At 35.8% G+C, this 16,249-nt stretch overlaps 1 protein-coding gene across 11 annotated transcripts in view; it reads right to left on the reverse strand.

The window, feature by feature from the left end:
* Positions 1-16,249, reverse strand: part of ETV1 (ETS variant transcription factor 1) — a 93,079-nt gene that overhangs the window by 64,026 nt on the left and 12,804 nt on the right. The window lies entirely within an intron of this gene.

Here is a 16,249-nt window from a genome sequence, read left to right on the forward strand (position 1 = left end):
TTTTTTTTTTTTTTTTTAACCTGCATATAATAGTTCTTACTAAATTAGGCTGTTGTGGTGAAGACTAGATACATTAAGGAATAAAGGGCTTAAGAGTATCCACCGAACAGTGAGCACTATGCAAATATTAGTGATTATTATCCATCAAATACAGAGATACGGGGTGGATTATCTCTAGGTTCATTACATTTATAACATTTCATGGGTCTGAGTTTCCAATTCCGGACATGTTTCATTTTCTTCATGAAGCCATTCTCAACTATTCCAACCTATGTTCACCTCTTAAAAAACGAAAACAAAACAGAACAAAACTATAGAATTCACTGTAACATTCATTTAACTTTAGTCAAGGGGTTTTTTATTCTTAATAACGTAGTAACAGTGATGTTAGTAATTGTAAATGTCCTGACCTATGTTATCCTTGTTCCACATCTATGGTGTCCTTACCTACGGTGAGCCTCTCTCTAAAACGAGGAGACAGAAATATTCAGAGATTAAGAGATATTCAGAGATGTTAGTAATTGTAAATGTCCTGACCTATGTTATCCTTGTTCCACATCTATGGTGTCCTCACTACAGTGAGCCTCTCTCTAAAACGAGGAGACAGAAATATTCAGAGATTAAGTGACCCACCAAAGTCACCCAGCTAGAAAATAGTAGATAGGGGCCATGTCAGAACCTACACTCTTAGCTACTCTGTTAACTCCCAACTCTACTGTATCTTTACTATCCCTAGCATGTTCTCCTCTCTTCTCCAACTTCCCAGTATACTTTTCAAAGTCAGGGATTATTTGGCTCAGGAAGGCATTTTTGTTTTTTATTAATGCATAAGAACTGTATCCTAAATCAATAAATACTTAAATTACTTAAATATTTGTCTATTATCTTGGCATTTTAACTACACAAGTAATTTATACAATTTCTAAAATGGAAAATAACTAAAAAACATGGCTTAAAAATCGTTTGATCTGCTAAACCATTATTTTTTCTAATTGTGAGTTATGAATAGTCATGCGTGTTTCCTAGAGAACACTATGCATAGACAATCTACCATACAAACTAGAGAAAGAATGAGATCTTTCACAAATTTTTAATGTATATGCTTCCACAACTGTAGCATTTCCTCCTTTTGGGCTGGTAATGGAGCAAAATGGAAAGAAAGCTAATGTTTACTTTTTGGAGAACAATTTATTCATTATAGCTATCTAGAGAAGATATATTAGCAGCATTGGTAGGTAGAGGAAATGACATCGCAAACCAAACACTTTTACTACTAGATCAATCAAATGTAATCATTTTGAATTTGTTTTAACTGTATTGTTGGTGTTACTATTTTGAAAACTGTAGCTTATGAAATCCTCTGGCCTCAAAACAGGATATACGTTAAATACACAGTGACAATGTCTTTCTTCTATAAAGCCACTGAGTTATCAAGTATTAACCCGTGTGCCAAAATTCTGACATAAAATATCTCATTTAATCATTACATCAACCCATTTACTTTCCCTAACTTTTACATAAGAGGCTCAATAAAGTTAGGTGATTGGCCCAAGTTCACAAAAATGCTAAAATGTAGAACTAAGCACTGAACCTATATGAGCTGGCCTCCAGAGCCAACAGGTCACCTTGTGAGATTAGAGCAACTTGAAGATCTCTACTTCAGGGCTGAATAATCCTCTAAGGTGAGTAATTCCAGTATTTCTTTCAGGTACAGCTAGAATCTATTTTTCTTACATTTAGCATGCGGAGGCCAATTGGTGAAACTCTTAAATTTGAATTTGCCTTCCTGTAGCTTTTGCTTTTCCATGGAAGCTAAAAATATAAGGATTTGTTACCATTAAGAATGAGTACACTAATACTCATGAAATGCTTTGGGTCAAACACATCTAGTCTGGTAGAAGCACAACCACAGCCTAATGCTTGATTCATTGGGGTAGAAGCTATTTTATAAAGATGATCTTGGGTCATTCACAATTTAATCAGCCAATTACTTTTATATGGGCTTCCAGAAGGCCATCTCTAAAGTCAAATATCATTTCTTCACAAGTGGTATTTTACAGCAAGGGTCCCATGGATTCATTTTTATCATTTAAATAAGAGATGATCATAAAATTAGCACCCTTCTAATATAGTTCTCATCTTGATTATTGCTATTTAACTGGTGAAATTTTTTTCTTCAAGCTGAGTGAACACTATAATTATTATTGCTTTGCATTGTAAAGGTTGCATCTTAATTGAAAAATAAACACTTTTTTAATTTTCAATGAATACGTGAACTTCAAAATCAACAAAAACATTGAAGACGCAGGCAATTTTGCTAGACCCACAAATTAAAGTGTCCTTGATCAACCAGAATTCATAACCCGTAATCTTAAACATAAGATGCTAACTGATCTTATAACCTGGCCAGTATCACAAGTACCAAATGTTTTCAGCTCAACTTTCTGCTTATAAATCCCTTATGGTCAAAGCAACAGTAAGGTTTGAACAAACACTTCTGAGTGTCTTCTGACAGTGTCACTGTGGATAGGTACTGAACTGCAGTGTGATCAATGGTAAAAGGTCAAGCTGTTCTTACAATTATTTTAGAGTGTGTATAGAGACAGGCTATAAGTTGGTAGGTATAGATATCATTTCTGAGTATGGCAAAAACAAAAAAAACAACATAACACAAAAAAGTAAATTGATCAAAATGAATGCATTTCATCACAAATATTACATGAATTGTACACTTTTTTTATTTCATATGTATTTGTAGATATATAGAATAAAAGCTTATAGCATTGCCTTTTATGTCCAAACATACATGTGTAATATATTCCATATAAACACACATAATGTTATACATATCTGTGTGTGTGTGTGTGTGTGTGTGTGTTTGTGTGCATGTGTGTGCTGTGAGTGGTATGCAAGTTTTTCTAGGGGAAGATAATGTTATCATCCCTGTTTTATGTGGAAGGAACTGAGGCACAATGATGTGAAGTTGCTTATTCAAGGTCACATACTATTAAATGGCAGAGATCTGAACTCCGGGGTCCAAGATCTATTACCTTGCTCGTATGCAGTATACTGTTCTCAGTCCCCCTAGAGAATGCCATCACTTCATATTATATGACTTTAGTGTTTTGAGCATTAATACTATATAAGAGCATGAACAGATATTTAAAATGTAATGCACTATCAGACAAAATGCCAAATGTGATGTTCAGCTGACTTCAGCATATTAGTAGCAAATGTCTCTGACCTAATTATATGATACTTTATAGTAAACAGTGTCCCAAACACAATTTAAAAATTCTCTTTTGAGAGCACCATTATTTTGTTAAGCAAACATTCAGGATTCCTGAAACTGAAGGCTTATGTATACACAGAACTTAACCACATTTCTACAATTCAAAGCATGAGGATGAAGATTTTCATAGAGTAACAGGGAATTTACAGGGCTGTCTACTCCACCCTTAATTTCCATATATGTGTTATTTTGTACATTACGTTATAAATTAGAAGACACTTATAAATAAGAAACATTTTTATAACAGTTTTATTTTTCCTGAATTTATATCATACAAACATATAGACTTGTACATATGTGCACATGCACTTGGCAAAAATATTTACATGATTTTTTTTCACTTGTGGAGTCACAGCATTTCAATAAATGAGTGGTTGCCACAGTTTGCTGTGTGCTATCGTGTGCACAAAAGCAAATGTCACGTGAGTCCTGGTTCTGCCATTCACTATTTGTAGGACTCTGGTTATTGCACTAAACCTGTATGAGCCTTGTCTGCCCTGCTCCCGTCCCAGGGTACTGTAAAGAGCAAATTAGTTGACGGATGTGAAAATGATCTATGAACTCTAAACTGCTAAGCAAATAAAAAAGATTGGTGCTATTGCTACTATTGTTTTTATCTTTCATTCCACAGTGCATATCCGAGTGCATAATACCTGGCACTTGGAATGTTTGTTGTCTAAACTTATTTTTCATTATGAGGAAAAAAAAGCTTTCTGGTTCTTAACCAAAACAACATGCTGCATTTTACCAAAATAAAGATGCCAGATCTTTAGATGCTAAAACTGTTATCCACTTAACTATATAATTAATATCAAAATGAGAGTATTTTTTTCTCATTTCATAATCACAGCATTTGTATTTTACTATGCTTCCAATTATTGTAATTTTGCATTAAGGGTTTAGGAAGCATTTTAAAACCAGTCCTAACCAAAAAAAAAAAAAAAAAAAAAAAAAGCTTTTATATATTTAGAGAGAAAGAGGGTAGGGGCGGGAGATTTGCTGATGATTAGAATTTGACAAAAAACAATTTAAGAAAAGTAAGAATGGAGTATTTTAAACAAAACACAGAAGGAGCCATTTGGATATGTGGGTCTCCTTATGTGTACTTCAGATAACTACCTCTAAATATATATAAACGGATAGGTCTGTACATTCCATAAGCACATTATCCAAACCTTCAGAAATTGCCATTTAAAGGCCAAGGACCTAAATTTTCCCTTTGTGATCAATGGGACAGCTTTATCACAAGATGAGGTGACTGAAGTGTATTGATTAGCTGATAACCTTCTAATGTACCGGCCTTTAATCTGCAATAAAACAGTGAATGTAAGGAGAGCTTTCAGAAAGGAATACAGGGCTTGATTTTCCTAGTGGAAAACAATGTCGAGAGGCTCAGTATGGCAAAAGACCCAGAAAAACAGAGCGATGACATCCAGTTACTTGGCTTTCCCAGCAGACCCGTGAGTTGAGGCAACTGTGTCACCTGACATTCTACCCCAGTGCCAAGAACCAGAGTGAAATCAAATCAACATAATAAGGCTGTTGTGTCCATGAGGATGGAGAAAAACAACCTCAAACAGCAGTAAAAGTTCACTTCACAGCATGACTGCCATTTCAAAGGAAAAGCTAACACTACTGAAGTGAACACTTCAGTATTACACATATATCTTGATAGGAATGAGCCATTTTTACCCGAGTCCAGCGGCCTTAACAGTATGTGACAGAACTTTTGCTGGCTAATCTGTGGCTGAAAGAAACCCTAAGAAAACCTTACGTTTGGGCCTTAAATATCAGTATTAAAAGGTTCAGGGGGAAAGGTGGAGAAAGGGGGATAGATTTCTTTCTGATCAGAATTTATCCAGAACTGGGTATTGGCTTCTAGGTCTTGATCATAATTAATGTGAAAAACCCAAAGAACAGTAAACCGTGATTGTGTACAAACACATTAAAACTGATAGAGTAGATAAACAAAAACTTGGCATAAAGATATATCAAACTGAATTTATTCCTTCTTACAACAAAATTAAATTTCTACTAATGGGGTAGCAAAGCTTAAATTACCTTCTTTAACAAGAAAATGGTTGAGAAAAATAGTTCCTACTCCAGTGTGACAAGTTGAGTCTTTGACAAAGAAAAGGTCACCAGTAAGTGGAAGAATCTAGGTTGGTAAAATTCTTATTTGCCATTTTCCCAACACACAAGCAAAGGTATATGATCTTTCTTGTTTAAAATCACAGAACAAAATAACCTTTCTGGACTTCAGGTTTTTATCTTTACAACAAGAGGATGGGTATCATTAATCTATAATGTCTCGCCGAGCAGCAGCTCTGAGATTGTCATGAATATTTACTACTACTTAGGTGATTCCATGAGCCCTACTACTCTGACTAGTACCAATGCTAATACTCTGGCTGGATAAGTAAGAGAAAATCCTCGAGGCAGGAAAAGGCAAAGTCTACAGCCTAGATGAGAAGCAGAAGAGTTCCTAAGTAGTAAGCCCTCCCGTCTTCCTTTCCCATAGCTATGAGCTCAACTAAGTTCACAGAACATCTTTCTTAGGACAAACCCCTATGGAAAGGTTCTCTTGGTCTCTCTCTACCTTGATAAGAAGAATTTTATCAATATCAGTAACAGTAACATCAATGTCCGGTATGAAGAACACTCTTCGTTAGTGATGGAAGATTGTTTTTAAGAGTAGTAACAGCTGGTGTACAAAGGACAGGTCAACGATTTCTGTCTCTAAGGGTACCTGGCTGGCTCAGTCAGTGGAACAGGCAACTCTTAATCTAAGGGTCATGATTTCAAGCCCCATGTTGGGTGTACAGCTCACGGTAAAAAAAAAAAAAAAAAAAAAAAAAAAAAGATACCAAAAAAAAAAAAAAAAGAAAAGAAAAAAAGAGTAGTAGCGGTTGTGAAACTTTTACAAGTGGGCTAAGTACTGGCCCTCAGGAAGGGTGAAGATCTCCCCAGACAATGCAAGTACGAGCTGGAGATCTGACCTATATAATTTCAATCACCTCATGCCTTAGGTATTTGAAAATTTTATGCCCTAGGTTGTTTGTGTTAAGTAGAGAATACTGAAAACTGTATTGTGAGATTTGAACATCAAATAATATTTATTAGAGAGCTTTCATCTGACAACAGGACTGATCACTGATAATGTCACTTAAGGGCAAATGGCTTTCCATTATCCCTCTAAGAAAAATGAAACGTGGAAAAATAGAAGCAGATAAGTTAACATTAGATTTCAAAAGACTTAAGCCACCTGTGCATAAATATGTTTAAAGCATTTTTTTAAGATTCTAAATATCCAAGAAGCTATTCATTCAATTCACTGAATACCCACATGTGAATTATACCAAGATGTGTAGGACATGATCCATCCTCAATAAACCAACTTAAGTATTATTAAAATTGAGATGTATGTAAAGCATTTATGAGCACACAGAATTCATTAATTATGACTAAGATAAGCAAAGAACAAATGGCATTCATGAATGAAATGACTCACGAAGGAGTATGATCTCAAAAATTAGGGTAGGTTGGGGCACCTGGGTGGCTCAGTCGGTTAAGCATCCGACTTCGTATCAGTTCATGATCACACGGTTCGTGAGTTCAAGCCCCACGTCGGGCTCTGTGCTGACTGCTCGGAACCTGGAGCCTCCTTCAGATTCTGTGTCTCCCTTTCTCTCTGCCCCTCACCCCCCCTCTCCCTTTCAAAAATAAACATCAAAAAAAATTTTTTTAATTAGGGTAGGTCAATATTCTGCATATATAATTGCCAGTGGAGTACATGACTCATTTAAAGACATAAGATAATCTTCTTAGTCACTATCACAGGAATTTAGGCATAGGCTAAAAGAGGTACAAACACAGACACTGACAATAATCCACTGGAAAATCTAATGGCCATAACTTTGAGCAGAGTACTTTTTGTAGATCAGCATCTAAATACACAATGACTATTCACTCACACTGTCCCCTATACAATTTCAATCCCTTGACATGGGACGAATACAACCTTATTTATCAGTTGCATGCAGTTTAGAATGCAAGTTCCATGAGAGCAGAGGTATTTTTCTTGTTTGTCCACCACTGTACTATCAGTGCCTAGACAGAACATGACACATAATACACTCAAAAGATGTTCATTAAGTGAATAAATTTTTAGAGTCTTATAAACCTACTTAACATCCTCAATAAAAATACACAACTGGGGCGCCTGGGTGGCTCAGTCGGTTAAGCGTCCGACTTCAGCTCAGGTCATGATCTCACGGCCTGTGAGTTCGAGCCCCGCGTCGGGCTCTGGGCTGGTGGCTCAGAGCCTGGAGCCTGCTTCTGATTCTGTGTCTCCCTCTCTCTCTGCCCCTCCCCCATTAATGCTCTGTCTCTCTCTGCCTCAAAAATAAATAAACGTTAAAAAAAAAAATTAAAAAAAAAAATACACAACTATGGACATTTGCATCAGAAAATAATTTAAACTAAAATCTCGTAAGTAAAATAAGAATTGTTATGCTATTAAGATTTATTATTCATATTCCAAATCATAAAAACCAAAGTAATGGATATGGCTCACATTTGTAAGAATACAATCATTCCAATTTTGCAAACAGAAAAAACAAAAAAAAGATTTCCCTATAGTAAGACATAAATAAAGAAGCAATCACAATTCAAGCCTCTTCTATGGGATCTAAAATCACCCCTAACACAACTGTAAAGCCAAAAACTAGGAGCTAACTATGAAACAAACTTCTGACAGGTTTAACAATATGGCCTGTACAGCAAAATGAACTTCTTTGCTAAACTTTAGATTTAAATAATAGTCAGAATGCATATAAAACCATTACACAAAAGTTATACAAAGGTACTTTTTCTAACTGAAAGTTTAATTAGGCATCATATAAACCGGATTTCAATCTGGCCATTTCTGATATACTGTCAATAACTGAGTTCTTGAGTTAACATCATCCTCACCTACTGTCAAGAGCAAGAAATGCTTGTTGGGGGTGTAATTCGTTACATTTTTAAAAAACAACCACCACTGGTTTGTTCCCAGGTTTTGGCACCAAAAAAGAAGGAAGTCAACCACATCAAATCAACCATTTTTACTTACTGCTACACAGTACAAACCATCATTAAGAGAAAATTCAATAACAGAATCAAATACATACTGTGCATCTTAAGTAGATGTTTATGTTATAAAAGAGGGAGAGTAGAAAAAAATGGTAAAAATAAAAACCCATAAAAACACTAAACACACAGTTATGACATAAAGGTCCACATGTACTACTTTAGTTCAAATCATCTCTTCTTTATATCTGACTCCATAAAATTTACATTTTTTATGAAATGGCGACCCAAAAATGTACTTACTTTCATGACTGCTTTGACCTTATTTGCAAATACTAATAAATGTTGTTTTTTGCTCCTTTTTATTCATTACTATACATAAGTATATGTATGTATATTAAAAATACTGGAACAAAGAATATAATATTTTATGTAAGCTTTCCAACAAATACTGTTTAAGCTTTTAGCTTAATAAGCCCAGTAACTGCATAATGATATATTAATTTAATATTAAGTAAAATTTAACCAAAGATGGCACAGATCACTTGCCCTAAAATAATTTGTTACTAATTATAGGCAGAGTAAATGGAAAGGATTTATTGGCATACTTTCTTTGATCATATTACTGAAGTCAATTTCTAGGATAATGTTTAAACTAAAGGCCAAATTTAAGAGGACATATAAAATAGGAAAGAAAAAGCTAAAAATTTGGAAGTGAAATGTATAATTTCAGTTTTCAGCCATAACAAAGCAACAAACTCCAGTTTTGTGGGGAGTTGAGTGTTACTTTGTCTTTTGGTTTTCACTCTGAACCATCTACCTTAGGAAGAATGAGATGATAAAACCAAAAATTTTGAAAAGAATCTATCAGAACAGACTTGATTAAAACTGATGCAGATTTCTAGCTATAAGTATATAGTCACAGTAATCTCTATTTACACATATTTCTCCATTAATTGTGGTTTTTCTAAAACCACATTCAGCAAGCATTTTTTTTTATATTCAGCAAGCATTCACCATATTAGATACTAACACTTCTTTTTTCCTTGAATGTGGAAAAAGTGCCGTAATCATAATGTGTTCCAGGCTGGAGAGATTATTTATTTCCTTGTCATTTTACAGATAAGTAAAATAGGGTAAACAAAGGTTACCTGACATGTCCAAGGTGTATGATTTAGAGTTTGTTTCTTCTATTGAACTTGATAGATTCTAGGTTATCTAAGGCAAAATTTCTTATAAGATGTAGCTTTTTTTCTACTGGCTTTGGGTTTTCATTTGAAAAATACGTTCTTGGTGAAATAATCTAGCACCAAACTGCTTGTTTTGCTGACAAGGTCGTCACCAGACGCTAAACTGTGATAAGCATAATGCAGATGTGCACAACCAATGGAAGAGTAGATGGTCTGATGAGGAGAATCCCTAGTGGATGCACCTGGAACCGGGTGGGGCCACCACCTGTTGGTTCTCTGATGGGAACCAACCCTTATAAGGGGTTGATCCCTTATAAACTAGAGGGGAAGATCCCTTACAAACTAGGACTGATTCTACTATGACCAGGATCTACAGTGAGCAATGACTGTCTCAAGGTAAATGTAAGAGAAAAGAAGTAGAAAGTCATCTTCGGAACTGGAAAATACAAATAATTCTAGCAAAGACAAAAAAACTAAGGAGCTATTTTAACAATATCATTTTTCTACAGACTTCATTTTTAATTTCCTGATGTATTTAAATAAGAAAATGACAGTGTATTACTTACATAAAAATTTCCAGAAACTACATGTATCACATCATGAATTGTATATGTTTATGAATAGTAGAGCCCATCCTAAACTTAATTGCAAAAGACTGATACCGCTGCCATTGTTGCACAAGTAAGTAAATGACAACTAAGCGAAATGTCTGACCCTGTGTTGTGTGGAAAGCCTACATCAGAATCCTCTAACAGCTCGTTAGAAATTAGGGGACCCAATTCCACACCTGAAAGTCAAGCTCTCATAAGATAGGGAACATGAAGCTGCATTTGAACAAGCTTTCCAAACTATGCTTGTTCATTTCCAAGTGTGAATAAGATTACTGGACTTCTGTAGAATTACATATCTGAGTACTTTCAATATATTAAGTAAAACACATTTCAAATGCTTATCTTCTCAAATGGGGTGCAAGATAAAATCTAAACCTGATAAATTAAGAAGTTGCAGTGTAAGGATATTATTTAACATGTGGCATAAATGAAAAGGCATTAGAAAGAAAGAAAGAAAGAAAGAAAGAAAGAAAGAAAGAAAGAAAGAAAGAAAGAAAGAAAGAAAGAAAAAAGAGAAAAGAAAAAGGTTGCCTAAGGAAAATGGGGAACGATCTTATTTGTGGTTTTTTTCCCTACTCTATGAACATACTGCTTTGATAAAATATTCAAAAAGACAAAAAGAAAAAGAAAAAAGCCCAATACACCTGAAACAACAAAAACAATACACAAAGGAAACAGAATCTTCAAGTGCTAGCCACAGCTTAGAGCTCAAGCAATACTACCTAAGATGAGGAAGGCAGGAGGCTACTCATCCTTGAAATGGATGGTTTGAGTCTGACTATAGTGGCATGTTTAAAAATGCCTCAATTTTTTTTAAAGAAAACAAAACACAGTAACAAATTCATGTTCCCAAATCCCAGAAATGGAATTCCTCTCCGAATATATGCTCACCTTCTGGTAAAGAAACTGTAGGAATGAAAGACAGTGTCTTCCTGGCCAGTCATATCCAAAAAGTGAAACAGGCAAGAAAGGTTTCAAAATTAGTAATAAAAAGCAAACTTAAAAAAAAAAAAAAGCAAACTTGTATAAAGTACTCACTCTATGTGTAGAAAGGAACACAGTGCAAAAAGATAGCTTAGTAGAAAAGCAGAAAAAATAAACAAAAATGACACATGCATGGAACTTCCCTATCCAGGATAAGGACGTGTTAATTTAAAAGAAATTATTCAGTCAGGGTCTGCATACACTTCTCTGGCTTCAGTTTCTTAAAAAGAAGATTTGCAATAGTAATCTGTTAAGGTCCTCCCTCCCCCGGCCCCATGTAACTGCAAAAAGGACCAAAGTACTATGTGTTTTTTTTAATTTTTTAATTCGTAAGAAAATGAAGTATAGCTATGACTTTTATTTATTTGAACAAGGTATCACCCACGTAATAGAGGCTTTAAACAGCTGAGACCCCACACACTGGTTTGTCCTGATTCTTTTCAGTTGGGCCACCAGTGCCATATTACAAATTTCAATTGAAGTATACAAACTTGCAAGCTTTTAATATTTGCTCTGTGATGCACAAACATAGCAGAGTCAAGGTTATTATTATTCCTTTAATGACACTATTCTAACTGAATTCCATTCCACTATTCTTTCTTGAGTGTAAGAGAAAGGAGTACAGTTACAAAGATCTATCCCGCTGGGAATTTTTGCATAACCCTGGTTATACCCCTGGGAATGTTCTGGGAAGAGGTAAAATGTAAATGAGAACACCATCTATCATGTGAATCACTTAGAGAAAACAATGAAAGGAACTAATATAACCAAATGGAAGCAAACTAGTTAGAAAACTTATATTATTGCAGTGAAAAAAATGATATGCAATAGATTTCAAAAGATGAGTGGTACAACTAAAATGTAAAGTATGTAGTTTAAAATATAAGATTATTAATGTATAAATTTAAAGCACATAATCTACAAAAATTCAGTTTATATATAGATGTGCATCTAATTTGGAAGGATAAGGCTAATCTACGTTCTAAATATTCTTTCTCTTTTCTGAAAAGACAGAATTCTACTTCCTCTGGACTAAAGCATATCTTAAAGTAATTCTGCTTTATTCAGCAGAGTGTCTGAGTTCTGAAAAGATTTGTTTCTAAGTCATAAACAATTTGTGATAGCCAAGTAAGCTTTTCTTTTAGCCTCCATTCACTTCCCAGGATGGACTTGTAGGGAGTTGTTTTGTTTTTGTTTTTGTTTTTTTCATTTGCTTTTGATGTCTACATAGGTGTTCCAAAAGTCAGCACCCTTCAAAACGATCAGCAGCAAGCTATAGATCTTTCTATTCTGGATTTCCAATTGACATGTTTTAGAAGTAAAAATAAAGAATGGGAATATTTTTAGGGAAAACCCAAGTATTATGGTTTAATCTCATTTTTCACCATGTTTGAATGCTCTGTTCTCTACTTTTCTACATAGATTTACACATTACAGACAAATGTATGCTCTGTAATCCAGTGTTGAGCAGACTTTAGCTGTTCATTCTCCTAACCTACATTTATCAAAGGGCTAAAGCAATAAAAAGAGAAGCATTTTATGTGGTTGAGGTAGGTAAGGAAATCTGGTTATTTACATTTGAAAAAAGGGCCCCATAGAATTTGTAGATGGGCCACACAGAGGGGGTGGGGTTTCTTTCTATTCCTAGAGATAGGATGCCTCTACTCCACTAGGCATTCCCAGAGAAGAATCAAACATTTGTATAGGGCATTTAGCAGACAATCTAACCTTTCAGTTCCAATATTTGATAATCTCCTGCCTCCAGAAATCCTTAGAATTTAATTCATATACCCTATTTCTCTTTTTAAATAATTTTCCTTTGTTCTGTTCTCAATGAATGAATATCGAAATTAGCTGTTCACCATCTTGTGAACAATAGTTTTTTATGTCAATGAAAATGTGAAATAAAGCACATCTCCATTTCCTTTTCATTAGACTATTTCAGATTTATTTTCACCTTTGTTTAGAGGTCTCCTTCATAATTAGGTGTTTTATTCACAAGTCCCAGAACCTCACTTGTTAAACTGTAAATATTCACTACTGAGGACAAATAAAACTTTACCATTGTGAAAATGTTTGGCTAAACAATCATGGTTTTAGCATGTTTTTTCCAAAATGAGATTACATCTATTGTTTTAAGGCATGATCATGTATTTCTACCTTAAGAAGGGAATTAAGACTTTGAAAAGACTTAGGAGGAAAAAAGTCCTAAGAAGCAGATCACGTTTAGGGTAACCACTTTATCTTCTGTGCTGCTGTATTTGCTAAACAGATATGCTCCTAATCCTGCAACAGTTTAGTCTTACTGAAGAAAGACATGTATCTAAAATGTTACAAGGTGCTGTGGAGTCTCACTCTGCAGGGTATGGATGGCAAGACAAAGTCAGGAAAGACTTCAACACGGTGAAGCCTGAGGGGAGTCTGGAGTAGGAGGTCTGCCACCACCACAGAGCAAAAGCACAAGTTTAAAAAAGCCAAATGAGCCACATGTACAAATGCAGAGAGACCTAAAACAGCTTCATCTGTTCCGAGACCTGAAAAATTAGAAGGGCTCAAGCTCAGCAGATATGGAGGAACCAGGTGCTAGGCTGTCAAAAGTTAAAACTGACACAGCAAGTCGAGGTCCAGATTGTAGAATAATGTTCTGGAAGACTTTGCTCCGAAGGGAGTTTAAGGAGAAAATTAACAAGGTCAGACAGCTATGTATTAATGCCACTGCAGAGAATGCATTGGGAGGAGGGAAAACTGAAGGCAAGAACACCAATCAAAAGGCTTATGCACTAGACCAGTCAAGACAGAATGTGGATGTGAACCCAGAGCATGAAACAGAGATAAGCAGAGACCACAAAATGAAGAGATTTTTGAAAGGCAGAATCAACAACTTGGTAAGGCAAGCAACTGAAAGTGTACAGTAAAGAACTGGGAGGGACTGAAGATAAAGATTTCCCGCTTGGATGGTGATGTCATCAACTGGGAAAGGCAAGGGAAGCAGACGACAGAGGCTGATCAGGAAAAATTATAACAATAATTTCCACACTGGCCTGGCTGAGCAGGAACTGTCTGTGGAACACCACGGGTAACAGTGTTTTACGTCAATGCCAAGCTAAGAGCGGAGGGTTGAGTCCGGATGTGTTGCATTTTTCTGACTTGGCACAAGCATCAAGGATGAGTTGGTGGAGCAGTGAAGATGCCCAGTAGACAGGGGCAGAGGGGACACACACGCTAGAGATAATGATGTGGGAGACATCACTACACAAAACTGGGCTGACCACTACCGCAGCCAAGAGCCACATGTCTATTCATATCTAAGGTCATAAAAATTAAACAAAAAAATTCCCATCTTCAGTCTCATTAACCATACTTCATGTGCTCAGTGAGCAATGTGTTTAGTGGCTATAATGCCAAATGCTTCAGATACAGATTACTTCCATCATCACAGATAGTTCTACGGGACTTTGCAGGGATGACACATGTTAAATAAGAGGAAAGGCTTGCAGACAGAACCCTAGGGAAACAGAAGGGCAGGAAGATGAGTGGAGTGAAGAGGAGTTATCAAAGCAGTAAAAAGGGAAAGGAAAAAAATCACCCCACTGTGGACCAAGAGAAGAAAGAGTTCAAGGACACAAAAGAGTCAAGAATTTGAAAAACTGAAAAGACATCAAAAAAAGAAAAGGAACGCATTTGTATTTTTTGGTAGTGATTTTACCCTTGCATTTGGTATAGTATTGGAAGCATTACCAATTTCTTCAGATGTAAAATGACTCAAGGAGAATACTTCTCCCACTCAGATGACAGGTTTAACTTTTAGAAAACACTCAAATGTCCAGAAAGAGCAATGCTAGAAGTGTGACCATTCCCTTCCCACACTGTAAAGAAGAAAGGCAGGCCTTGCCTAGCCAGCATCCTTAGATGTCATCTTTCTGGGAATTTCTAAGAATCTCTAATTAGTTCCATATCATTGTTGAATAGGCTTCTTGAAATCGTATTCTAATAACTATATGCAGACATTAAACAGCACACAAAATTATCTTCTCAGATCAAAACTTAAGCTGATAGAAGACCAGTTACCAAGGGCTGGGGGCAGTGGGGAGTTAGTTTTTAGTAAGCACAGAGTTTCAGTATGAGATGATGAGAAAGTTCTGGAGGTGGCCAGTGTCGATGTTTGCATAACAACGTGAGTGACACTGAACTGCCCACTTATAAAATGGCTAAAATGGTAAATTTTCTGTTATGTATATTTTACCACAATTAAGCAAAGAAAACTGTAATAGAGCTCAACTAAAACACAGGAGAGGATATGGATATAACCTCTCACAACTCCTGACACCTGGGAAATTGAAAACACCAAACATAAAAGGGGAAAACATGGCTTACAGACATCTGTTTCTCAAAGTAACAGAGGTATCTGTAGGAGATGTGTGATATTAGGTGTGAGAATATGGGTTTGCTAAATTGTAAGGTGGAGAGCATTTCTGGTAGCTATTGATACTGCCCCCTGTGAAACTGTCAGTGGTCTGGAAAAAATGAAACAAGTTAGAGCTTTAAGTGGTACTAATGAGTGAAAACGTATCAGGTCAGTTTCATAATCAAGATGGCATTTATACCCCTTTCTTTACTATTTACACCTCAGGTCAACAGCTGTAGTTAGTTGGTAGAATGGCAAAGCATAAATAGAGAAGGAACCCCCGAGGCAGCCATGTTTGTACAAGCATAATGCTCACTCGGGGATTCCTGGGAGGCGAGCATCCTGTGAATCACAACTCACGCATTCTCTGACAGGCCCTAGAGCAAGGCTCAGGGAAAGAAATACTGGAAGGGATCTTAAGAGAAGCCAAGGGCTCCGTCCATGCGTCTTACTGTAACTAGGAAGCAGAAAACGAAGGTAAAAACTAAATCAAAACAAGTGCAAGTTCATGAATGTAAAATAATACGAGCCAATGCATTTGTATAAGTTATTCAATAAATAATCTCACATGGATGTTAACTACTGACTTTCTCCCATCAGCATTTAGTCTTTTTCTCGTGAACATAACAAAAAAAATTGTAAGTAAACACTTGCACGTTCATGGATCGCACCCTATTTCTTCTCCGAGGATATTAAC

The sequence above is a fragment of the Panthera pardus genome, unplaced genomic scaffold (genome assembly GCF_024362965.1).
Source record: "Panthera pardus isolate Hobbes unplaced genomic scaffold, ASM2436296v1 HiC_scaffold_8, whole genome shotgun sequence".
Classification (NCBI taxonomy): domain Eukaryota; kingdom Metazoa; phylum Chordata; class Mammalia; order Carnivora; family Felidae; genus Panthera; species Panthera pardus.